At 34.5% G+C, this 26,797-nt stretch overlaps 1 protein-coding gene across 6 annotated transcripts in view; it reads left to right on the forward strand.

Moving 5' to 3' along the window:
* Positions 1-26,797, forward strand: part of SYT1 (synaptotagmin 1) — a 590,207-nt gene that overhangs the window by 144,028 nt on the left and 419,382 nt on the right. For 2 of the 6 annotated variants that reach the window (XM_054526599.2, XM_054526598.2), the window contains exon 3: positions 15,115-15,178. The gene's annotated coding sequence lies outside the window, so the exon portion shown is untranslated. 6 annotated transcript variants of the gene reach the window in all.

Genomic DNA, 26,797 nt, shown 5'->3' on the forward strand with positions numbered 1-26,797 from the left:
TTTTCAAATTGTCCTTCCCACCATGGAAACACCTCAACACTCATGGGTGAGAATCAGATACCCAAAAGAGTACTGCCATTTGGACAGGCGCTCTGTTTGCCTACATTTCTTTTCCCTAATTGTTTTGCATTGAAAGTTTCTGGTGCACCTTTTAAGATGCCAAAAGACCCCAGACCTCATCTCCTAACACCCAGATGTGACTGTGAATAAAAAGTTTAGAGAGGCTTCTCATTCAAGGTTTTCTTCTAGGGAGGACCAAAATCTTGAAATTGACTAAAAATACAATTTCTATTTTAGCTTAGAGAGGACATGATGGCATTCATTACTTTCAGGATTTCCTGTCTCCAGCAGGCCAACTTGTGACCATGTATGAAGATCACTTAGGTTTGCAAATTAAAGTATTAGATTTGATCATCAAAGGAATGCTTGTTTAAGACTAGCCAATGGATCAAGTGGCTCCTGTATGGCTGAAATTGCCAAGGCCAAAGGGTGGCTAGTATGTAAGAAGTGGTTCCCATAATACATTGTCATTGGAATGCTCTATGAGGGGAAAAAGCAGAAGCAGCAGTGACTGTAAATGAGGTCTAGACAACAGTTGCTTTTCTTGAGAAACTGGTCATGTTACTAAGAATGATGATGATGATGTATGTTTGGCTTTTCTTATCTTTTGGCAGTCAGTAGGAATAAGTATTTGGTGCCATCTTCTGAGAGCCCCTGAAATGACATCTGTCCCATCTGTTTTATTTATTTGTGTGTGTGAATTTTTTCTTTTGTTTTGGGTTTTGTTATCTGAAATATACTATGTAGGATCATTAGATATTTGTGAGAAGATATTCTCGGAAAGCTTCAGAGCTTTGCGTAGTAAGTCTGATTGCAATGGGGGAAAAGGGGAGGATCCTGCAACACAGTTCCTGCTTTCTCCATGATCAGCCATGCTGATGCTTTTGGCAAAACGCATTATGATCACACTTAATTCCTTTGAAACACAGTTTGTTAATGGGTAATTAAGATGTCTTGCATTGATTATTGACTTTGTTTGATATATAGTTCCTGATATTTCTTGCTTCGTAAATTTTTTCAAGCCACTAGCAGAGTTCTAAAGAAAGAAGTAGGTCTGTATCCTTACAAATATACTCCTAAACTCTCTGCCCATTAACATTTCAGTTTATAAGTCTTCTCAATGTGAAACTATTCACAGTTACCTTGTTGGCCATTTTTCAGCAAGAGGGCCACTCCTGCTGCTGACAGGCATGACAGCCAGCCAGAAGAAACTGGGCATAGAGGAGAAGCAAATCTCCCCTTAAAATTATGTGAGGGGAAATTATATGACTAAATATAGCAACTGTTTAAATTCATCCATAATTCAAAGACTATATCAAGTCCCTCCTCCTCCGTGATGCTTCGTTGCTCCAAGCCATGCTGACCACCTTGTCCTCTGGACTTTCATGGCTCTTAGTTTATTCAGGTATTTAAAATGAAAAGTAAGACACATTAGTCATTGAGCAAATGGAAACTATTCTCCTAGAGGGTGAAAACATGAATGTTTTATGTGATTATTGTATTTTTTTGTAGTCAGCTTCATTACCATTATTAGGAGATTATTGCCTGGATCAGTCCTGACCAAAGCTGTTTAACCATCATGTAGTAATAACAGTACTGCAGGAACTTGATGCCCTTAAGGACCTCTATATCCAAATATCTAGAATTTACTTTTTCTTAATTTAACATATCATTTGAACTCAGAAGTTAGTGAAAGGTTAATTTGGGAATGGAGGACAAAAGCTAGATCATACTTATACCCTTTTTTGTTCCCATACGTCAACCTTCATTTCCTGAGAGGTGTCAAGAAAAGGCTTTGGGAGCAGAAGGTGAATAGTAGATTTGAGAGCTCAATTCTCATTAGAGAGATAATGAAATAATTTCAGTACAAAAAGCTCATCAAAGGCAGAAGAGTATGTGGGAAGTAGATTCTGAGATAGGAAATGCATGTGGATAAAAAGTATGAGTAATGGCCCCCTTCAGTCATTCGACATTCAACTACAAATGCTTTCTAAGTGTCTGGCACTGGTTTTAGGAAGCACTTGGAGATATAGTAATAAATATGTTAGCCAGGATCACTGCCCTCAAAGAACTTATACTCTAGTCTAATAAAAAAGAAAATAACCAATATGACTATAAATAGTGATTACTGTGGTGAGGGGAAACATGAAGATAAAAAGGGAATAATGAGTAGTGACTTGGGAGTAGAAGGTCCATTTGTATAGGATGATCAGAGAAAGGCTGTCTGAAATGGTCACCTCTTAGTTGAAACGTAAAGAATAACAACCATCCTGGAATATCTGAAGGAAAAGGGCTCCAAGTAGAGGATTCAGCATGTGCAAAAGTCCTAAGACAGGAGTGACTCTGGTTTGTTCTAGGAGCAGAGAGGAGTGTATGGCTGGAGTTTAGTAAAAAGAGGAAGAGAGGGTTGGATGAAATAGGCATGACCACAGCATGTAGAATCGTATAAGCCATGACAAGTGGTTGGACTTAATTCTAATTACAATAATAAGCCACTGAGATGTTTTCAGCAGAGAAATACTATGATCCTAGATTATATTCAAGAAATTTACTCTGGCTATTGGGTAGAATATTGACTATAGGGAGAAAAGATAAGAGTTAAAAGAGTGAAGAGAATAATGGAAGTGATTTAGACTATAATAGTGGCTGTGAGAATGATATGAAGTACTTAGATTTGGACCACTTTTTGGAGACAGAATAGATAGGTTATGATAATGTAGAGAGTGAGGGAAAGAACAGAATCACAGATGATTTCCAGGATCCTGGACTCAGCAGCATGTTGGATACGTAAGGTGCTCCAAATGCCTTCTCAGCCATCTCCCTTTGCTTATTCCTGCTTTTTGCTAGCCTTGTTTTCCTGCCTAATGTCCTTCTGGACAAGTGCCCCCATGTCTTTTCTCCACACCGTGTCTAGCATAGCTTGAAGTACACAGCAGGGGATCAATTAAAACTCCATGAACTGATTTTCTCTACTACCTAGAAAAGAAAATATGATTCAAGAACAATTTTCTTCTATAGGAAAAACATTTTGGTAAAATTTATAGAAACTTTAGCTTTGCTCTAACCATGTTTATGGTTGCAAGATTACTTGGAACATGATTGTTCCATTTAGTGGCCTTCCATCAAATTTAAAATATGAATTGTTCACTTTCATTACATGTTTAACTTGCACGAAGATACCTCTTTTTGTTATTATGTGACAACTTCTGTTGTGGCTGTTGTGAAATACAAAACAATATTTTAAGAGCTCTATAAATGGTTATGAGAAAAAAGTCTCTATGATTACTGTGTATTGTATTTTCCTATACTAATACTTTAAATCTTAGTGACTTTATCTTTACCATTTAGATAAAGAGCCCTCTGGTTTTTGTTTGTTTTGTTTTGTTTTTGAATTCCAATTATTTATGTAAGGCCATACACTCTGTGGATTGTCAAAAGCAGTAGGCAAACCTACTTTCAGTCTTCTCTGACCTCAGAATAATCTTTGGTTGTCTGCATACTTCCTTATGGATGAGCATTGACAAATGCAAATCATAGCTGTTAATACTAAATTACATGTATTAAGTTCTTACTTGCTCCCTGGTATCATGATAAACACGTGTATGTTTTATTTCACTTAATCAATGGAAGTACCCTATGAAGTAAGTAACATAATTATCTCCATTTTACTGATAAAGACTGAGGCTTATAAAGGTTAAACATTGTGCCAATATCATCTAGCTGTTCAACTAGAACTGAAATGAATAAAAATCTACAACTCACATTCTTAACTGTTTAGATTTTCAGCATTTTGAAATTTGATGTGCTTTCACTTGCATCTCTTCTTTGTTCCCCATCAATATCAATTCCATTTGTTTCATTATCATCTTATGTTTCCTTTCTTTTATTTTTGTTTCTGAATCCAGATTTGGTGCTTTTCTCCACAGGTACTTTGAGCTTAGCACAGAGACGGCATCCTCTATATTTCATGGCAGTTTCCCCTCATTGCTGTCACTGTCCTCTCTCCCAGATTCACAATACTGAGCTCTGATAATATTTCCAACACTTCTTATTTGCCTTTCAGTGTCTGTGAATGGAATACTGCCATGTGAGTCTGAGGTTTGTATTGGAGGTTTTATGGGTTTCTTGTTATTGCTAGATTAATACTGTAGGTTATTACTATTACTGTAGGTTAATGTTTCTTTATCCTGTTCTTTCAATATCTTCCTAGTATGATGGAGAGAGAGGTTGAAAAATCAATAGAATTAGAATTGAAAAGAGACCACGACAAGATGAAAATTGGATAGAAACAAATGGAATGATTTTTTTTTTCCAAGTCGAAGTTCAAGATTAGAGTAAGGAGGTGTCTCCAGCTTCTCTCAGAAAATAAAAGGTGGGGAATGTCTCACATGTGTCTATCACATGACCTTTTCTCACTTTGGCTGCCTACTATGGAATCCTCCATTTCACTCTGAACAAACTCTCCTCTCAAAATGTTTCCTTATGTGTTCATAGCAGGGAGCAAGCTGTTTGTAGTAGTATTTCCTACTGCCTCCCTTGATGAAGACCGCACCTCTTATATGAAAGTGGGGAGGGGAGGTATCTATATTTTATCACCTCACTTATTAAATAAAGCCCACTAAACTATTCCCTACTATATTTTTTAAATTAAACCTGGATTCCTGATTTAAAACTTCAATTCCTCCTATAATGCCTCCAAAATACCCAGATCTTCTGATCTTTTGATTCTCACTGATTATGCCTTTGTTCCTTCACTGCAGACTCATAAAGTCCTGTCCTGCTATCAGTTTTCAAGTCATCCCTATGGAAGTTCAAAAATTTTTCTAGAGCTCATCCTAATCATTTCACTTTCTATCTGTATTTTCATTATTCATTTTATGAAGATAAATTTCTTCTAAAGCTAGATCCTCTAGTTGTACCCTTCATTTTATATTCACTTAATTCCTGAGCAATCTTGCTCCCATAAGAATGTTTTCATTTTCCAAACCTATTTTATTTCCCCTCGAAGGGAAGGAAGGACAGAGGTGTCTTGGTCTAGAATTGTACCTGCAGAGATGGTGAGAAATAGCCAGATTTAGGTCATTATGCCAATCATTGTTGAGAAGTTCTTACAGAATTTGCTTTCTATTTCTTAAAAGAAATAATGGCTAAAAAGTTGCGTTAGAATATAATATGAAACTTTACTCGAAATAATATAATGTCATTAGTGAAGAGGAAGTTAAGGAAGAGACCACAGTCTTCAAGTAATGGAAACATTTATTTAACATTTACTGCATACTTTTTCATGCAATAAGTATTTATTAATTGCTAGGTACTCTGCTAGATATGAAAGATTCTCTTGAGCATACAATAAACAATATCTCCTTAAGTTTACATACTAGCTTAGAAGGAGGATAATTAATCAGTTTATTACAAGGAAGTGTGATGAGTGACCAGATTGGGAAATTACAGAGAAATATGCAAATTTATAGTAGGGCATTCCATCTAGTCAAGAAGGAAATAACATTTCATCAGAGACCCTAAGAATAAATAAGAGTTAATCCTATCCTAGTATTAAGGAGAGAAAGTTGAAAAAAAAATTGTCCCTGACCTCAAAGAACTTACAACACAGGAATCTATACACTTTCTGAGAGATCTTGCTAGAAATAGTTCAAATAAACCAGGAAGAATTTTTAAAACAATAGCTGCCAATTTTGCTCTTAACATTTTCCTGAGATTTGTAAAAACAAAAAACAAACAAACATAAAAAACAAACAAAAAAAACAACCTGTGACCAACCACCATTTTAAACCTCCTGAATTAAAATTTCTGGGTGTAGATCCTGGGAATCTGCATTTTATAAGCTCCCTGGGTGCTTCATATATATATATGAATAATTAGGAAACTTTGCCTAAAATATAAACATAGGTTTTCTTAAGAATCATCTGTGGGTGTTTTAGGCCTGGCATGGTGGTTCATGCCTGTAATCCCAGCACTTTGCGGGGCTGAGGTGGGTGAATCACCTTAGGTCAGGAGTTCAAGACCAGCCTGGCCAACATGGTGAAACCCCATCTATACTAAAAATACAAAAATTAAACGGGCATGGTGGTGTGCACGTGTAGTCCCAGCTACTCGGGAGGCTGAGGCAGGAGAATTGCTTGAGTCCAGGAGGTGGAAGCAGTAGTGAGCTGAGATTGGCCCACTGCACTCCATCCTGGGTGACAGAATGAGATTCTGTCTCAAAAAAAAAGGACAGAGAGAATCATCTGTGGTGTATTATATCTGCATATTCTCAGGCTGTACCTGAGAACCTGGAATTTGTAGAAGCAAGAGGTCCAGACTCTATTTTTAGGAATCAGCACAGTCGGTGCTGGTTGAGGAGTAGACAGACCACACATGGTAACTGAGAACTCTGAAGTTCCACCACCATATTATCTATTACAGAAGACAACTGTGGACTAGACACTGATTTAAGTATTAGAGGCAGATTGGATCCAATCACCTAGATGATATCTTACTTTTTGACCATACATAGCACAAACCATCTCTTACTCAAGCATAATTGAGCAGGTACTATTCTGGTATACAAATGGCAGACACTTCTTTGTTCACAAAAATGTAAGTATATGTAGAGATTTCAATATGTAATGAGAGAATCACTTTTCCAATTCTATTATTTGTTACTGTGGTGCTTCTGGGATCTATGTGGTCATGTCACCATTATATAGCTCTTCCTTTCAAAAAGAGCTGAAGGGAAAATTTATTATAATATTTCCTGGTTCTTTCTGAAGTGTGTAGGCAAAAACAGGCAGCTGTCTATAAACAAGCGTTCAATGCTTCTGAAAACAGCAGAGTGCACCCTGTCGCTGCTCCCTGTGTCTCTTTCTGGACTGCCACCGCTTTGTAGTCAGAATGGCATTTTCCTTCTGTGGTTTCTCATTACGCTTTATGATGAGGTAATCTCCTTAATGTGGCTTGCTGTGATTTCTGGGATGTACCCCAGCCCACCTCCAGATGCATCCCACCTCTTTCTTTGCTTCATTAACTGTGCCACACCCCTCTCTATTACAAGGCCCCTCCTCCCATGCAGTCCCTTCTACCTGGAGGTCTGTGCCACCTCTGCTTGCTTCCACAGCAGCCTAGCTAACACTCATCTTTCACATGTGAGCTCAGGAGTCACTTACCAAAGAAGCCTGCCTTGATTCCCCATCAAGGTCAATTATTAAACACTATTTCTGTCTTGTAGAGTGCTCTTCTCAGTTTGTTTTTGTATTCTCTTTCATGAATTTATTTGCTTAATATCACCTTAACTAGACTGAACGCAGGGATTGTGTGTTGGGGTGTGTGTGTGTGTTTACCATATTGCCTAAGCATAGTAGGTATTCCATAAGTATTTGTGGAAGACGTGAATGAGGGTTTAAAACACTATGAGAGCATCAGGTCTATGATTTCAGTTCACTGAGTGGGTTCATCAAATAATTGTTCAATATTTGCTATCTACTGAGTCCAGTAATGGGCACCAGGAACTCTGAAAGGGATTAACTGTTTATAAACTGTAACTACAACATGCACACTGAATTTTAGCCAACTCTCTTACAAGTAGATGCTGTTAGAGCACCCATTTGTATAAGTGGTAGCCCTTTCTCACTAACTCATCTCCCCATCTTCTCTGCAAGCATCTTAAGCATATTTCACTATATTTCCTCTGTTTTTTCTTCTATAATACCTAGGTGGTCTTAATAAAAATATCCAATCCAGTCCAGTTATAGAAAACAAAGCAAAAACATCAGATAGGTTCTTCATTTATTATATAAAGCCACTTTTATTCTAGATAGTTATAGAATGTAAAGTCTAAGAGAAAATATTAGAAGGGTAAGCTTATGAAGGTTTTCTTCATATAAGACCAAGATCCTATCATTATGTCCATTTTGTTAGAAAATAAGCCTTTAGGCCGAGCGCCATGGCTCACGTAATCCCAGCACTTTGGGAGGCCGAGGCAGGCAGGTCACGAGATCAAGAGATCAAGACCCTCCTGGCCAACATGGTGAAACCCCGTCTCTACTAAAAATACAAAAATTAGCTGGGCGTGGTGGCGGGTGCCTGTAGTCCCAGGTACTCGGGAAGCTGAGGCAGGAGAATCGCTTGAACCCAGGAGGCGAGGGTTGCAGTAAGCCGAGATTGTGCCGCTGCACTACTCCAGCCTGGCAACAGAGTGAGGGACACTCTCAAAAAAAAAAAAAAAAGAAAGAAAAGAAAAAGAAAAAGAAAATAAGCCTTGGGTATTTTTGACAACTTCTAATGAAAAACCAGTTCAAATACTTTCATCAGTAACAACTCTAATAGTTAGTACAATTTATTTTTTCTGAAATTTTACCTGAAACCTGCGTTCAGATATGATTCCCAGTCTTTTCAAATACTTTATACTATTTAGAATAATGTTTAGAATTCTTCCCTTTAACCATTCCATATCATGCCTATTTTAGTGCAAATATTTCTTCTCTTTGAAAATGCATTCTAAAATTTTGATATTAAATGTAAGTTAAAAGTTTCAAAGCTAAACTTGCACTCTAATATAAGCTTATGCTGCATAGACTGGACTCCAATTTAAATATGTTTGTAATATTGGCTTTTTGTTTTAAGTAACAATAAGTAACCAACTTTTTTGTTTTTCCTATTTTTTATAGGTGTGCACATCAATTTATACCATATATTATCTCTCTGACAATTTGTTTTACCTGATTCATATTGTTGATGTCTCTATCACTTACTACTTTGCTAATGATTTAAACTAGAAGAATCAGAGCCTAAATAGCCAGAAAAATAAAAATTTATGCATTAAATATATTCATATAAACAAGATATGCAGCCAGAATATTTCGGTCTAATGGACCGAAGTAAATATAATCGCTCCCCATTTGCTTAAACGAATCCAGAATACCTAGTTGTCAAAACAGTTCTGAAGTTCAAATGAAAGCAATTTGTTTAAAGGCTTATGTGAAAGACACAGTAATATTCTTATGCCATCATGTTTATCCTTTATATCAATAATCTTCCATGTACATACCTATTTAATGTATTCTGCTAGTGTTTATTTTTGCCAAGCTAGGTAGGCCAGGATTATCTATACTTCTTATAAATGAAAAATCTGAGGTAAGGAGAGGTTAAATGACTTTGCCAAGGTCGCACAGGGAGTCCCCAGCAGATCTAAGATGAAAACAAAGTGTAATGAGCCATGGTGCCTCCCTTCCTGGAAAATAATTTATCAAGCACTTATCCCAAATCAAGATTAATAAGGTCAAATGATAACTTTTCCTTCACTGAAACACATTCAACTAATACAACTGAGATCTGTTTATGTTACCATTTCTAAATTTTGTGTGTAATGAAACACAAAGAGAAAGACAGTTAAAAACAGAAGTTCTTTCTGTTCTCTAATAATATCAAAGATTTCACATCTTTTCACTGTCACAGCATCTGTGTGAGGTAGGATATGTGTAGTGAATTTATCACACCTATCTCCAGATAAAAGCTCAAAAGAAAAATAGGTCTATGGCTCCTCAATGCTCTGATATCATACTTGTTTCTAGAATTAAGGCTCTGTCTAGTGTGTTTCCATAAGCATATGCTTTCCTTTGGAGTCACGTGGTTCCTGTTTAAACAGCTGTCCTCAGTGCAACTGCTTTCATACTGGTTGTAATTATACTTCAACTAAAAAACATTATTGCATTGTTATTTATAAATTGGGGAGGCAGAGCAACTACATAGAGGTTAGTTTTTCAGATCTGGAATCGGTTAAATTATTTACTAAGGGCGCCAGTGTCAGAAAGATTATCCTCTGGTATATTTATACATTTAAAGGGGAAAAACTCAATTACAAAATCCCTGAGCATTAAATGGGTAGCAATGCTTACTGCAACTTAAGTTGAAATGGATTTTTTAAATTGGTGGAAGTTGTTACTAATGATGTCATGGAGAAGGCATGGTGATTACGTTAATGTCCAGTATATGCCCAGGATTTAAATATCTGCATTTGGTCTCCCATTCAGTTTGTAACAGTTTAATAAATAACTACCAACAAGGTATAAATTTGGGAAAATTGTTATTTTTTATTTGAAATGTAGTGTAGTATGATGGATAAAGGCCACCATAAATCCACTCCACTATGTACTAACTATTATGATTTCCGGCATTTTAAGAGGCAAATATTTGGTCTGTTTAATTATCTGCTCCTAGATATGGACAAGGGGCTTATTGTGTTTACAGAAATTTTCTTACATCCATCACTTATTGACCTATTAGAAATCCCTGGTGGGAATGGAGAAAAATAGAGCGACTCCCTAATATTCCACAAGATTTCCAAAGGTGGCTTTAAAAAACAACCTCAAGTCAGCTACCTGAGAACTGGGACGTTCTCTGCTTTATGATATGTAGATATTCACATTTAAGAAAAATATGACTTCAGATCAGGAGACAAGAATATTAGAAATAATTGTACATTCATTTTATACTTACTTGTATTAGGCATTTATTTTATATCAAGCATTATGCTAAGTGTTAAGAATAGCAGAATAATTAATCATAGCCCTTGTCTTCAGTGAGCTAACTGTCTAATAAAATAACCAAGCATGTAAGCAAATAACCACAATGTAATGGTAGAGTCTCTAATTGAGACACATAGATCAACAAAGAAAAATTAACTAGGATAGTTCAAAAAATATAATAGAGATGTTACTGAAGAGATAATGGTTCAATGGTTTTTCAAAGTATTTTATTTACCAACAAACTGATAGATGAGGAGGGGGTTGTGAGCAATGTGTGTGATACAAAATTAGGAAATCTAAAAGGGCATGACACATTGTGGGGAGGGGACTTCAACCTAGCCAGAACATGTAAGAGTTGGGAGCCAATGTTGGAGGAAGAGGTTGGAAATATAAAAAGAGGTTAGGCTGATAAAGGTCCTGCATGCTCTGCTAAAGAATTTCAGAAATCAGCTGTTGAAGATTTTTAACCAGAAAATTGACATGATTAGATTGTACTTTGATAAAATGTCTCTGTCAACAAGGACATAAATAGATAAAAGGAGTAACACGAGTCACATAAAGCTAGTAGCAAAGAGTCTAGTATAGAAGTCATGGCATGGTCCAGGCCAAAGGTGAAGAGGTCAGTAGGGATGGTTTAAAAAGATTGATTTGAAATAAAATTGTTTATTTTGGTTAGAAGAGTAGTGTAGCATGGATGGCAATGGATAATGAGGGCAAAGAAGGACATGAAGAGGAGATCTAGGTTTAGGGCAAAGACAATTTTTTTTAATTGTATATTTATTAAAGTCTTTCCTCTTATGTGAAGCAAATTCTAAGTGAAAACCAAGTGCCAAGAAAGGAAAGAGCTGCTAGAAGTGGATTTCCCTTGGTTGGATGGGCCAAACCTAAGTCCTATAAAGGCCTAAAGAAAAACATTTGCCATTTGAGGATGGAGACTTTCTAGAGTTGGGCAGCAAGACATTCCTGGAAGAAAAGTTGCTCCTTATGGGTATAATTATTTAGCTTCAAGTAAGCATAAAGACTGGGTTCTTTGAGAGTTAAAGAGTTTCCTTCTAATAATTTGGGAAAGACATGCGTTAATCCCAGTTCCGTGAATTAGTAGTTATAAAATTTTGTATGAGTCAGTTGGATTCTCTCTGAAACTCAGTTGTATTATGCTTAAAATGGGAGAATAATATCTGCCTCATAATTATTTCTAAAATTAAATGAAATAGTACAAGTAAGGTGTTTTGTATTCTGCTCAGCACATACGTAATTTGTAAATGGTAGCTATTCGTCAAATTCCTATTGAAAGTAGTATGTGTCCATTAAATTAAGGAGTTGCCAAACCTCAATTTTATATTTCTTTATATCTTGTTTCTCTCCTTTATTCAATCAACAAGCAGTGTTTGAAGCTTTGTCCTGTATCAAGGGTTCACAGATTTGCAGCTATGGTCTGACAATCTAATGGAGAGAGAGAAGTATTGTCAAATAAAGACAGTACAATGTGATTTCACAGTCTATAAATATATACAAATAATATTTCATTCATGAGTATTCTGTTAATGTCCTTCTTAAAATAACTTAATTTGGGGATTTGTCTTTAAAACTCTTGCAAAAATTTGAAGCCAAATTAAGTTACTCATGAGATAACTAGTTTGAATTACCATCAACATTCCAGGGTTATACTGCAAAACCTATAGATGATATAACTGCATAAACCAATCTACACATTGATAATTAATATCATAATGATAGTAATCATAACGAAGTTAAAAGTTAATGCAAACATTATAATTCAGAGTGCCTACCTACCACAGTTGCTATCTGTATAGATGTAATCATCAAGAATAATCAACATGAGAGACATTTTATCTATGATTCATCTGCCTGGTTGGTACTATGTTAGTTACTTTTAACTTCAATGGGAAAAATGACATTGGACTGGGAGGAGTTAGAAGTGAAGAAACAACCTACAGCATTTATTTATTTATTTTTTTACTAAACTCCTTTCATGTTGGAGAAACATAAAACTGCTGACTAGAGAAACCAGAAGTAGAATTTGTAAGTGAAACAAAACAAATTCTAATCAATTCTTGTTACAGTATTAAAATGCTTTCTTTCATTTTCATAACCCATTTAACAAGTAGATGTTTCCTGTGATGCAAAAATACATTTTTTTTTCTTTTCACACCTCTACAAATTGCTTTCGTGTGATATACTGCACCACAGGACACTTATCCAAAGAGCTAATGTAAAAACCTCATTTTGAGAAACAAAGGTAGTGTCAATTTATATGTCAAGAGAATGAATACTGCATTCCAAGTTGATATAGGATCTGACATTTCAAATCCAAAATAAATTATTTGGAAGACCCCTGTCTTTTTCCCTGATCTCTGTATTAACAGCTTTTGTGGCCTTGAATGCAAATGAAGTACAATACTAAGGATGTTCTTCATCAGTATGAATTAGAAGTTTTTTAATGTATGTTTCTGTGATCACCAGTTTATTTTCCAACATTTATTTTTTATCTCCCTAAATCAGTTTAACCAGCAGCATGTTGCGAATGTGACTCATGTCATCTGTGCCTGTGGTTAACATTATGTTGCTGCAACAAGTCCACCTGACAGATTTTTTGAGCCTAGGAATTTGTCCATTTCAATTAACAGGATGCCCAGGACATTTCCCTGGCAGAATAATAAAAGCTCACACTGGTTCTCCTCCTCTCTGAAAAAGAAGAAAATATTATGTACTGTTACCATAAAGTCAACTTTCTATTTTTGTTTGAAAGCACAGTCTTAGCAGGAAACCAATACAAACAAACAAACAAAAAGTATGTGCTGAAACTTAGAGAAGTGTGATTTCTTTATTCTCTGCATTATAGTATATGCACCAGGCATTCCTTTCTTAATTGTGTCTCTCCTGTGGAAAATAGATGGATACATCCATGAGTTTATATTGCTGCTATTGCCTGCTGTTCCCTGTCCATAGTGGAAAATAGATGGATACATCCATGAGTTTATATTGCTGCTATTGCCTGCTGTTCCCTGTCCATAGCAATAGGTCTGGGTTTTCTGTGCTCTGGAAAGAAAGCACTTTGAAGAAAATGCATCATTCTAATGTTTAAATAGCGTTTACTCTATGAACTCTTTGAAGAAACCTGTGGTGTTTAATTCCTAGGCCAGTGCTAAGCAAGGCTACCTAATGGGTGGTAAAAAGTAAAAACACAGTGTGTGATGGTGACTCCAAATGGCTTCAAGAAGAATTTATGCAGCTTCCCAATAATACTTTAATGAGATAGGAAACTGACATTGTCTCACACTTAGTCAACATTGGTGCTAAACTTTTAACAAAATTGCATTGTAAGCCATAACTCATTTAGTCCAAATCAATTTCTCTCTGTTCTATTCTGGATAAATATTTTTAATTTTCATGTAAACCTACATCAGAAAAGAGGCCAAAAAAAGAAAACCAAACTGAAGCAAAGCTCCATTCAGCTATAAAAACATCCTTGCAAATGTATGCAGGCGCTCCTTAGATATACCATTTTGTATGGTTGAGCTTCACAAACTCATCTCTGCAGCAGGCTGCACATTTGGCTAGGAGACAACTGAGTTATAAAATTGGTTTTGGACTGTTGAGAAAAGCAATGGAGCTAAAGCATAGAGATTCTATCATGAGCCTAGTAAAATAGGAATCATTTCTTTTAGTAAATTTCTCCTCTAATATTGGTTTATTTTCTTTTATAAGGGGCCTGATCATTATCAAGCTCCTCACCCTGTTTCTCCATGCACAGTGATCCTCAGTTAAAATTGTGCATATATAGGTAGTGAGGAGATGAGCCTAAAATACTGAAAATATCTCCTTTCTTAAAAAAATCAATTATTACTGAAAATAGTATCATAGCATAGTACAATTGATAAATTATAGCATTATGAAAAATAATTATAAAGAAAAAGAACCACAGCATCATACAATTTGAGAGCTGAAAGGATGATCAGTTAACCTCTCCAAAATTTATTTTAAAGATGAAAACTGCTGTGCACAAATGTCGATTTGCACCAAATCAGAAAGCTAGCTAATATTGGAAGAATAGAAGTTCAGAAAATTTATAATGCTCAAACCTAGGCTTTTTAAGAAAATAATTTAGTGTAATTCTTTTTATTTGATTTTTCAAAGAATTGAATTTTGTCTACGTAGAAAATTTAACTCACCCATTAACATTTTTATTCTGTTGCCAAAATAAATTTATTTTTTATATTTGTATGCCCCCTTGTTTTTCAAGGCATCTTCAAATCTATTATTTTTGTCATCATAGCCATTCTGTAAGTTAGCTATAAAAATTTCTGATTTACTTTTTTCCCACTGAGGACAGTGAAAAACAGAGATAAACTACAACACTTCTAAGTTCACAAATCAATGTCACTACAAACATTGACTATGTAATTATGAGTGCCAATGAATTTGCAGAAGAAAAAAAAAGAGGAAACTTACTTTCACTGAATACAAAGTTATTTGTGCTGAAAACTATTGAGATAAGTTTTATATTTATTAGGTAATTATCTGTGGAGAAGCATTATCTCAATTTCCTGAACAACAGACTGAGTCTCTCAGATAGGGTAAGTAATTCAACTGAGACTTTAAAACTACTTGGAGACAAAGGTGGGATTCAAACTCAGGATTGTTACTCCAAAACAACTACATGGTCTGCTACGTCAGTGGCTCTCAAAGTATGATCTGGGTACCTGTAGAACCCAAGACCTTTTTAAAGAAGATTCTAAGATTAAAACTGTTTTCATTATAATACCATTTAAAATCTCATTCTCTAACAATTATACACTGGAGTTTTCTAGAGGTTATCTCCAGCTGCTTGACTGAAGAAGCAGAGTCCAGGTGTTTTCTCTTAAATCAAACATTTAACAAGATTTGCAAATACATAAAATAATGTCATGCTTCTCATTTGTTTTGTTTTGGAAAATTGTTTTTAATATATTAATTATGTTACATGTTAGAAGTTTATTGTTTACTTTAAATTAAATTCATTATATTTTATATTTCTTACTTTTAATATCTAGTAGGTTATATGTCTGTAGATGCAGCTTACATACATAAAACCTCTCATGCATCCTTAATTTTTAAGAGTATAAAGGAGTTCTGATACAAAAAACATTTTGAAAACTGTGCTAAATTAAGCTTCTTTACTGAGTAAAATTGGAAGCTACAATATACAGCAAAACAACCCAGGATCTAGCTTTCAAAAGACAAGCAAATCTCTGTGTACCTTAGTTTTAGTGCTAGAAATGACCTTTAGATAAAATCTTGCTTCATGCCGGTTTTTTATTTAACTTATCCTAGAAATAAATCAGTAATTATTGTTCTTTGCTTGGAGGTCATGAGTTATGAATTGTCACTGTAACTAGCTATTTAAATCGGACTCTTTTGACTTAGTTTGAGCAAAGGTCTAAAAAGCCAAAAAGGAAAAGATGGGTGATGCAACTTGCACATTCCAATGTGAGGGGCTAGAGTCTCCACAGGGCTTTCAAAGACAACTTTAAAAATTGATTTGACAACACTGCTTCTACCTGAATAATATAGAAGAGTTGAAGTAGGAAAAGCCAGGTTTTTGGAAATTAAATAATTTATTTGGTTATGGCTGTCATTGTGCTCTGAATCTTCATGGAGGAGGGAAGAAGAAAGCTTCTGTCTCCCACAAAACCTGAGGAGTGGGGCTTTAGAGAGACCATCTGGAGATCCTCAGCCGTAACACATGACATTTCTGGGGCTCCACAGAGGATGTCTGACCCACAGCAGGAAAAGTCAAAGGTGGGATATTGTGACTGGCTCAGTCCTCAAATGGAGGAGCATGCATTGGGGGCTTCATTGAGAGCAATCTGTGCTTACAGAGACTGAGAGCCAAGAATGATATTTCCTCTGGGACCAGATATTGAGAAACCAGCCTGTAGTCATTGTTTTTAGTAACTTTTTATTTTTTAATATATATATTATAACTGACAATAATACATTCATTATTATTACATAATTATATTGCATTATTTCATGCCTACAGACGTTACAAGACAAGAACAAAAATTCCCATATACTCTTTACCAAGCTTCATCAATTGTTTCTGTTATCTCATTTGCTTTATTATCCCATCTCTCTCTCTCTCTCTCTTTCTTTCTCACTCCATGCACATTCATCACACATACACTTTTGTTTTCTAAACCATTCACCTATAGGTTAGAGATATCATACCTCTTTACTCCTAAACACTTAAGTGTGTACTTCCTAAGAATAAGCACATTTTCTTATATAACCACAGTACAGTGGTCAACATCAGGAACTTTCACATTGATGCAATAGGATTACCAAACACATAGCTGGAGTTGTTTTAAATTCTTCCCAAGACTGCCTGGAAGAGCATCCTAACCTCATGGAGGGAGAGAACTGCTGTTTTCCCAAAGGTTTAAGGAGGAAGTGTGAAGGGCAAACAGATGAAAATGCATGGGGTTCTAACTCAGTCCCGAGTGTCTGGCAATGATTCTAGGAAACTGGGGCTGGAAATAGAACAGAATCATTTACTGAAGGACAATTCAAAGACGTATTTGCTGGGTAATGGGATTGAGAGAGGCGTGTGGCCAGCAAGCAGCAAGGCAAATTCGAGGATGGGTTGGAGAGCACCTATCCCAAGCTTCTGTTTGTGGCTATTGACTAATGTCAGAATTGGTGGCAGAACCCAGGGTTGTGCTGCTTCAAAAAGTAAAGCACATTTATATTCAGCAGCCAAGATTAGCTGCTGTACTCTTATCCAAATTCAGAATTTTGCTTGACAGTATGTTACTATAATGTGTAATCTATCTTTAACATTCTAGGGCTATAAACTCATTTATTCATTTAATAATCAAATATTAACTGAATGTCTACCTTGGAAAGATACCTGAGCAGTTTGTTCAACACTCATTCATTCAACAAACAATTTACAGATAATAATAATGTACTAGAGTTTCTAATTGCTAGGAAAACAGTATTTGACTAAAATGGGCAAGAGCCCTGCTCTCCCCTGGAAAGTACTTTCTAGGGTACATTCTGTTGTCCTTGTAGAACTTAGCAATATCATTTCTGTAGGGGGATGCTGAAATGATGTTTTGGTATATCTGACATACTATAGTTTTTATTTTTGTGATTAAGGAAAGATTTGGATTGGAGAATAACGCTAAATAAAATTTTGATCTAGCCTTGTTCCTCAGAATGATCTACTGTCTTCTTAAAGTCCTATTTGTTGGCTACATATTTTGTTATTTTTAAATATTTTCAGGATAGCAGGTACTTTGTGCTGCATTTATTGTAAACTTTGATAGTCCAAAGCAAAGCAGAACACACTTATTTAAAATGTGCTTATAAGATGCTTCTTTAGGCAAATAAAATTTATACATTCATGAGCAAAAGCTTACAGATGTATACATTAATGAATTAATTATTGTGAATACCAAGTGTTGATTTTATATCCAAAGTTCCATGTGTGTTTTTAATATTTAGGCAGTTATGATTTCTCTACAAGTATTTTGACATGATACATGTATTAAACACTCAAGCCTGAATTCAGAGTAATTTTCCTCTGGAGGCAAAAAAAAATTATCTGAACCATCATTAGTTTTACTTCAATGTGAATCATGACTCCGCATCAACATGATTCCATTTCCCCTAAGTTGACTTTAAAACTCTTAAACTCAAAGCCAAAGCTATAATGGCATTTGCTTGTTGAGCTTTATAGAAGCATTGGGAAGCCTGGAAATGATGCTTAAATTATATTGAAACTTGATGTTTCTAGTAGCCTTTTTTAAATCATGAGAAACTAAGTTTAGTAGCTTGCTTTGGGGATATTATTTCTAGACACACAAATCTAGTGAAAAGAACTCAAAGTGCACTGTGTCAGATTTCTGGCTATTATACATTGTAGGATAAAAACATGATTGATATCTTAGGCATACACACACATATAACACATATGCATGCATATGATATATGTACGTATATATGTTTTATATATACGTATATATTTCTTCTATACATATGTATATAGGCTCTGTATTTTGTTCTGCAGTACTTGTAATGTATGCATACATATATATGTTTACGTGTGTGTGCATAATAGCTATTAAGTGGTAGCAAGTTATAAAGCCTGTTTGACTCTTGAGCTTTCAAAAAAAAAATACCAGACATTGTAACTGTATAAGTGACCTTTTCAGAAGGTTGGTAATATTGACAACCTCCTTGGAAAGTGTGTTTTGATTTTGCTAAATAGAAGTAGATTATGTTTATATATGAATATGAAACTACTTTAAAGTGAATCTTTCCCTCAGTGTTAGATATAAGATACTGAAAATAGCTATTTAAAAAGATCCTTGAAATGCAAATGCCTTTGGCATGATATTATGATAAAGCATTGTGTTTAAAGCCTGATTTGTTAATTTTATGCATCATTTATTTGAATTTTATATAATTTTTAAAGGAAATATTACTATTCAAGTGTTTTAAATCACCTTTTGTAATTCTAAGTTAACAGATTGCTTACAGCAGTTTATGCTTCTGTTCAAACGTTTTAAAGAAAGAAGAACTTTATTAACTTTTTGGGCATAGAAATTATATCTGTTCCATAAACATGTTCCAAGTACAGTACACAGTTATTATTGCTTCTTGATGAAGGAGGAGTTCATGTCCTAGTTATAGAAATGAGGAAGTAAAGATTCAAAGAGTTAGTTGCATTCTCTGAATGTGTAATGCATTTATATATTGAACATTGGAAAAAATGCCCATTCTTATCCATTTAACATGTTCTTTCTTGATAAGAAAATGCAATTCTGCAGTTGAGAAAAGCAAAAAGTTATAATAAATAAAACACTATGCTTTTATGTTATTGGAATCATGTGGTTTATTTATTTATTGGTTTTTAGCTATTAGAATATATTTAAAGCTAATTGAAATTCCACAGAACTGGATACTGACTTGTTCCTTTTAACCATATATATGTATAATATATATATATTATATATTTTCATATATTATATATATAATATATATATTATATATTTTCATATTTTATATATATAATATATATAATATTTTATATATATAATATATATAATATTTTATATATATATAATATATATAATATTATATATATTATATATAATATTATATATATTATATATAATATTATATATATATAATATATATAATATTTTATATATATATAATATATATAATATTTTATATAATATATATATCACTTTCATTGTCCATTCACTATCAATGGACACTTAGGTTGTTTCCATATCTTAGCTATTGTGAATAACTGCAAGAAATATGAAGTAATATTGTAAACAGCTGCAAGAAATATGAAGTGGAGATATCCCTTTGAGATACTAATTTCTTTTCCTTTGGATTTATCAAGACCACAATGAGATATCACCTCACACCTATTAGGATGGCTACTACAAAAAAGATAAGTGATAACAAGGGTTGGAAAGGGAATGGAGAAAAGGGAATCCTGTACACTGTTGACAGAAAAGCAAATGCTACAGCCATTATAGAAAACAGTGTGGAGGTTCCTCAAAAAATTGAAAATAGAACTACCACACAGTCCAATATAGCCCACTTGTGGATGTACTCTGCTTTATTAAGAGGACTGAGGTTCTTGCTATTTCTTGAACACAGAAACTATCTGCTGACTCAGGCCATTGAGCCTTCAGCTCTCTCCACCTGGAAGTTTCTTACCTGGATCCTCAGCTGAATGTCTTTCTCACTTTACTCGGTTTCTGCTGAAATACCTTTCCAGAGACCCCTTTGCTGACTGCCTACTTTAAATAGGCTCTCCTCCCTGTCTCCTGCTTACTTCCATTAAGCTTTACCTGCCTATATTTTTCTTCATAGCCATTATTACTACCGAGAGTTATATTGATTCACTTTCTCAATGAGTCCATGAGAGTGAGGACTTCATCATATTTAACACTAGAAACACTGTCTATCATATTAAGGAGGTGTGAAAAAATAAAACGTCAATGCATATATAAGGCATATAAATATATAAGTATGCTTTTTATTATATATAAGTATAACAAATAATACATAGATATTATGTAGCTATATATAAACTTTTCAAGCCCTCTGTGGAATAAATGCATTGGGCAGTTTGAAAACCCAAAGCTTTTAGGCAAGTGACAACCATACATACTCGAAGCCAATTTGTGATCTTAATAAAATTCATTTTTTTTCCACAGAAGAAGTCAAACTAAAACATAATATTCTATGGATATTTTAATGTGGAACAATAGAAATAATTTATTTAAAACCATAAATAAGAAGCTTTATTAAGATACATTCTATCTGCAGCAATATAAAAGCAAAGCACCACATCAATTATCTTGAGTTTGCTTTAAACAGATACAGACCAGTATAGCCATAGACTTCACATCAACCACCGGCCAAATTTTCGTTGTCTGATAGCCCTTCTGTGGATGGACACTTCTTCTTATACATTCCCACCTTGTATGCATTTGAACTTGTCTATCTCTATATGCAGTCATATTACAGACTGATAAAGATCTCCACATTTGATCAGATTAAAGGGGAAAAAGAGGATATTGAATATGACCAAATCCATAAGATGAGATTATCAATTGCTTGTTCAAGTAATATTGTAAAAACACATGGTTAATTTTGTCATCTCAAAGGTGTTTCTATGGTGAATGTGTTCAAAAACCAGAAAAATCATGTACTGTGTATTGAAAGCCTCTTCAAATTTTCTGTCTGTCGAGTTATTATTTGTGTTCTACTAACCCTGTCAGACCTTAGCAGATATTTCTTCACTTCAATACAAATCTGTTTTTAAGCATAATCTTCTCTTATATTACTGTTCTTCTAAAATTTTAAGTGTAACTGCTGCAGAATAATGCATGTTGCTGACTAATCTAATACTATAGAAGTTCAAACTTCAAAACACAGAAATAAAGGAATATTGATAGAGCTAACTGCTATTCAAAGTTTTTTCTGTAGAGAAAATTAGAGCCTGCATATTTGTTACAGAGACTGTAAACACTAGGAGAGTAAAGTCCCTGTGCGCACTGTGGGCCTTATATCCAGGGCACTTAGTACTATATAGGCACTCAATACATCTTTGTTGGATAAACAAAAATTTGAGGCTATGTAAATGATCCCTTTTCCCCAAAAATAAAAATAATTATAACACAGTATTAGCCATTTAGGTATAATTGGTAAATAGTTAATATAGTCTTACTTTGGTCAAAAATGTGCCTGTTTTTCTGAATGTGGTATTGGGAAGGAATGAATTATATTCAGTAAACAATGAAATGTATAAGTATGACAGTTGTATAATTGAGTGAAGATTTTATGTCGTTCCATAAGTAAAAACTTCACTTTACCCATGACCTTGTCTCAAGAGCAATAGAATAGTTGAAATGGGACAAGACATAGAAAATGTATGTAGAGGTTCCTGCCATTCAAGGTGGAATGATAACAGTAATAAATATTCTAAGAGCATTATTTCAAAAGAGTCTTTTATGTTAACAATAGTCACACAAATATTTCATTTTTCAATACCTTGTGGTTGGGACATTAGTCTTCTATGCAGAAATATGTACAAGATATATTTTTGCTTTCTACATATGGCTAGCCAGTTTTCCCAGCACCATTTATGAAGTAGGGAATCCTTTCCCCATTGCTTGTTTTTCTCAGGTTTGTCAAAAATCAGATAGTTGTAGATATGCGGCATTATTTCTGAGGGCTCTGTTCTGTTCCATTGATCTATATCTCTGTTTTGGTACCAATACCATGCTGTTTGGGTTACTGTAGCCTTGTAGTATAGTTTGAAGTCAGGTAGCGTGATGCCTCCAGCTTTGTTCTTTTGGCTTAGGATTGACTTGGCAATGCAGGCTCTTTTTTGGTTCCATATAAACTTTAAAGTAGTTTTTTCCAATTCTGTGAAGAAAGTCATTGGTAGCTTGATGGGGATGGCATTGAATCTATAAATTACCTTGGGCAGTATGGCCATTTTCACGATATTGATTCTTCCTACCCATGAGCATGGAATGTTCTTCCATTTGTTTGTATCCTCTTTTATTTCCTTGAGCAGTGGTTTGTAGTTCTCCTTGAAGAGGTCCTTCACATCCCTTGTAAGTTGGATTCCTACGTATTTTATTCTCTTTGAAGCAATTGTGAATGGGAGTTCACTCATGATTTGGCTCTCTGTTTGTCTGTTATTGGTGTATAAGAATGCTTGTGATTTTTGTACATTGATTTTGTATCCTGAGACTTTGCTGAAGTTGCTTATCGGCTTAAGGAGCTTTTTGGCTGAGACAATGGGGTTTTCTAGATACACAATCATGTCATCTGCAAACAGGGACAATTTGACTTCCTCTTTTCCTAATTGAATACCCTTTATTTCCTTCTCCTGTCTAATTGCCCTGGCCAGAACTTCCAACACTATGTTGAATAGGAGTGGTGAGAGAGGGCATCCCTGTCTTGTGCCATTTTTCAAAGGGAATGCTTCCAGTTTTTGCCCATTCAGTATGATATTGGCTGTGGGTTTGTCATAGATAGCTCTTATTATTTTGAGATATGTCCCATCAATACCTAATTTATTGAGAGTTTTTAGCATGAAGCGTTGTTGAATTTTGTCAAAGGCCTTTTCTGCATCTATTGAGATAATCATGTGGTTTTTGTCTTTGGTTCTGTTTATATGCTGGATTACATTTATTGATTTGCGTATATTGAACCAGCCTTGCATCCCAGGGATGAAGCCCACTTGATCATGGTGGATAAGCTTTTTGATGTGCTGCCTTCCTTACACCTTATACAAAAATTAATTCAAGATGGATTAAAGACTTAAACGTTAGACTTAAAACCATAAATACCCTAGAAGAAAACCTAGGCATTACCATTCAGGACATAGGCATGGGCAAGGACTTCATGTCTAAAACACTAAAAGCAATGGCAACAAGAGCCAAAATTGACAAGTGGGATCTAATTAAACTAAATAGCTTCTGCACAGCAAAAGAAACTACCATCAGAGTGAACAGGCAACCTAAAAAATAGGAGAAAATTTTCGCAACCTACTTATCTGACAAAGGGCTAATATCCAGAATCTACAATGAACTCCAACAAATTTACAAGAAAAAAACAAATAACCCCATAAAAAAGTGGGCAAAGGATATGAACAGACACTTCTCAAAAGAAGACATTTATGCAGCCAAAAGACACATGAAAAAATGCTCATCATCACTGGCCATCAGAGAAATGCAAATCAAAACCACAATGAGATACCATCTCACAACAGTTAGAATGGCAATCATTAAAAAGTCAGGAAACAACAGGTGCTGGAGAGGATGTGGAGACATAGGAACACTTTTACACTGTTGGTAGGACTGTAAACTAGTTTAACCATTGTGAAAGTCAGTGTGGCGATTCCTCAGGGATCTAGAACTAGAAATACCATTTGACCCAGCCATCCCATTACTGGGTATATACCCAAAGGACTATAAATCATGCTGTTATAAAGACACATGCACACGTATGTTTATTGCGGCACTATTCACAATAGCAAAGACTTGGAACCATCCCAAGTGTCCAACAATGATAGACTGGATTAAGAAAATGTGGCACATATACACCATGGAATACTATGCAGCCATAAAAAATGATGAGTTCATGTCCTTTGTAGGGACATGGATGAAATTGGAAATCATCATTCTCAGTAAATTATCGCAAGGACAAAAAACCAAACACTGCATGTTCTCACTCATAGATGGGAATTGAACAATGAGAACACATGGACACAGGAAGGGGAACATCACACTTTGGGGACTGTTGTGGGGTGGGGGGAGGCAGGAGGGATAGCATTAGGAGATATACCTAATGCTAAATAACGAGTTAATGGGTGCAGCACACAAGCATGGCACATGTATACATATGTAACTAACCTGCACATTGTGCACATGTACCCTAAAACTTAAAGTATAATAATAAAAATAATAAAAAAGATATATTTTTGTTTTTGAAGTCCTACATGGTAGTAGGGTACTTTCTCATTCCTGGGTAATTTCTACTAATGCAGATATCAATTATGCCTTCAAACTATTCAATACCTCACCCTTGCGTGCTATGGGTAGTGCAGATTGTTTTTGTTTTATAGCCTTTGTTAATGCATTTGCAGATTTCACTGAAAAGAGCCTGAGAAAATTACTCCATATATCAGCATCAACAGTACAAATTGTTTTTGTTTCTTTTCTTTTTTAATCCACACACTGTGCTAGTGTGCCATGTTGTACAAATCAGTAAAAAAAAAAAAAAAAAAAAAAAAAAAAGGTAATGAAAGCTGTTCTGGAAAGTTGTAGTGCTGGAGCAAATAAATTTTTTCAATGTTTCTGAAAACCAAGCAACAGAAAGGGTAAATAAAATAAAATGTGAAGCCAAACATACATTCTGCCCTCTTCCAACCACAAGGATTCAGAAATATTTGCAACTTCTGATTTGGTGATTAATTTAGCATCACTTGTAAAATTAGTGAAATTAAAATCTTTTTCATGCATATAATGCTATTCTCTAGCTAAGAATCCTGAATGAAATTTTATTTATGTAGATATGCTAAGTGTGGACATAGGAGGTTACATGGTATAAGTTAAGTAATTAATAATAGCTGTAATAAATGTTATTCTAAGAAGTCTCACAGTAACATTTTACAATTAGATATTATTTTATAATCAACTGTATTATCAAGATAATGATTTTCTTCTTTACTGAAATGTAGAAAGAAAAGTTAGCTGATTTGTATGTTGCTAGCCACATGTATTATATAAATTCTAATACACTTAAATGTCACTGTGTTTAGTTTTTATGTCAGACTTGCTTTACCATTCACACTTTTCCTTTTTCTCCTTGAACACAGATCATCAGTACCATATAAACTATGTGAAATTTTGTGATTTTAAGTCAATCATGTTTTCTCTTCAACATGTGATGAATTTCAGTATTAAATACACTTCTATGAAAGAAGCAAAAATTCTACATACTTCATAATTCACTTTCTAAATTTTTCCTTACAACATTTTATTTTATTCAAGTACTGTGACACATTAAATGAAACATTACCTGATCAAATAAATGCTACCAAATTCTCATGCTACATTAATTTTCTGAGTTTATCACTGTTCTCGTGAGAAACCTGAATTTGCTCTTTGTTGCCCTTTGTGACCTTATTCTAAGGATGTCCACAATATGGTCCAATCTACTTTTTCAGTCTTCTTTCTCTCTCCTTCCCATACTTACCTTATTCTCCTGTCACACTAACCTACTCTCTAGAATCCAAACATTCCCAGTGCTTTTCTCCCTCCATAACTTTTCTCCTTCATAACTGAAACACTTTTCTCTATCAAAACGCATAGAAAGAATGGTCACCCTTCAAGGACCAAATGCCATTAGGGCTTTTACTATTCCATTGAGCTTTAATTTGTATGTATAGAAAATTCATCAGAGTCTGCCTTGGGTAGAGTTTTAAATGGGTTTAACTCTCCTTTTCCCACTCCATCTTCTGGATTAAAAATTCTTGAAAGCAGAAATTTCTTGAGATTTCTCGCTTTTCTATTTTAAACAGCATTTGGGAAAACGCTTTGCCCAAAATATTCTATCAGCAAAATATAATGAACCAATATATATTATGAGTGAATGGCACCAATTACTTTAGTGAGACCATCCCAAAATAAAAACAATAGTTCTTTATACAGTTTTATGTTTAAATTAAATGAAGGAGTATGGTGATGCCATCAGCTCTACTTTGTTTTAGAAGTATACCTACATTGTATTTAAATAATGATGACATTTAGATGAGATGGGTTGAGTTCTCCTCAGAGATATGTCATGTCTCCAGTAGAGTTATAGTATTCTCAAATCCTTACCTCCAATGCGTACTCACTCCCAACAACTGCTATCTAAACTTTTGGAGCTGCTGCTCATTTATATATATTCCAGAAAGAATGAAATGAATATGTTTAAATAGAGAATAAACACATAATTTTAAAAAATGACTTACATAAATAACATCTATTAAAATTAGCTGCTCAATAAAATCTCTACTAATTGAAATAATCATCAAAATAGTATTGATTATACTGATATTAACTATTAATGTCACAATTATTTGACTTCTCTCATGTTAAAACTCTATTCTA

The sequence above is a fragment of the Pongo abelii genome, chromosome 10 (assembly GCF_028885655.2).
Source record: "Pongo abelii isolate AG06213 chromosome 10, NHGRI_mPonAbe1-v2.0_pri, whole genome shotgun sequence".
NCBI classification, from domain to species: Eukaryota; Metazoa; Chordata; class Mammalia; order Primates; family Hominidae; genus Pongo; species Pongo abelii.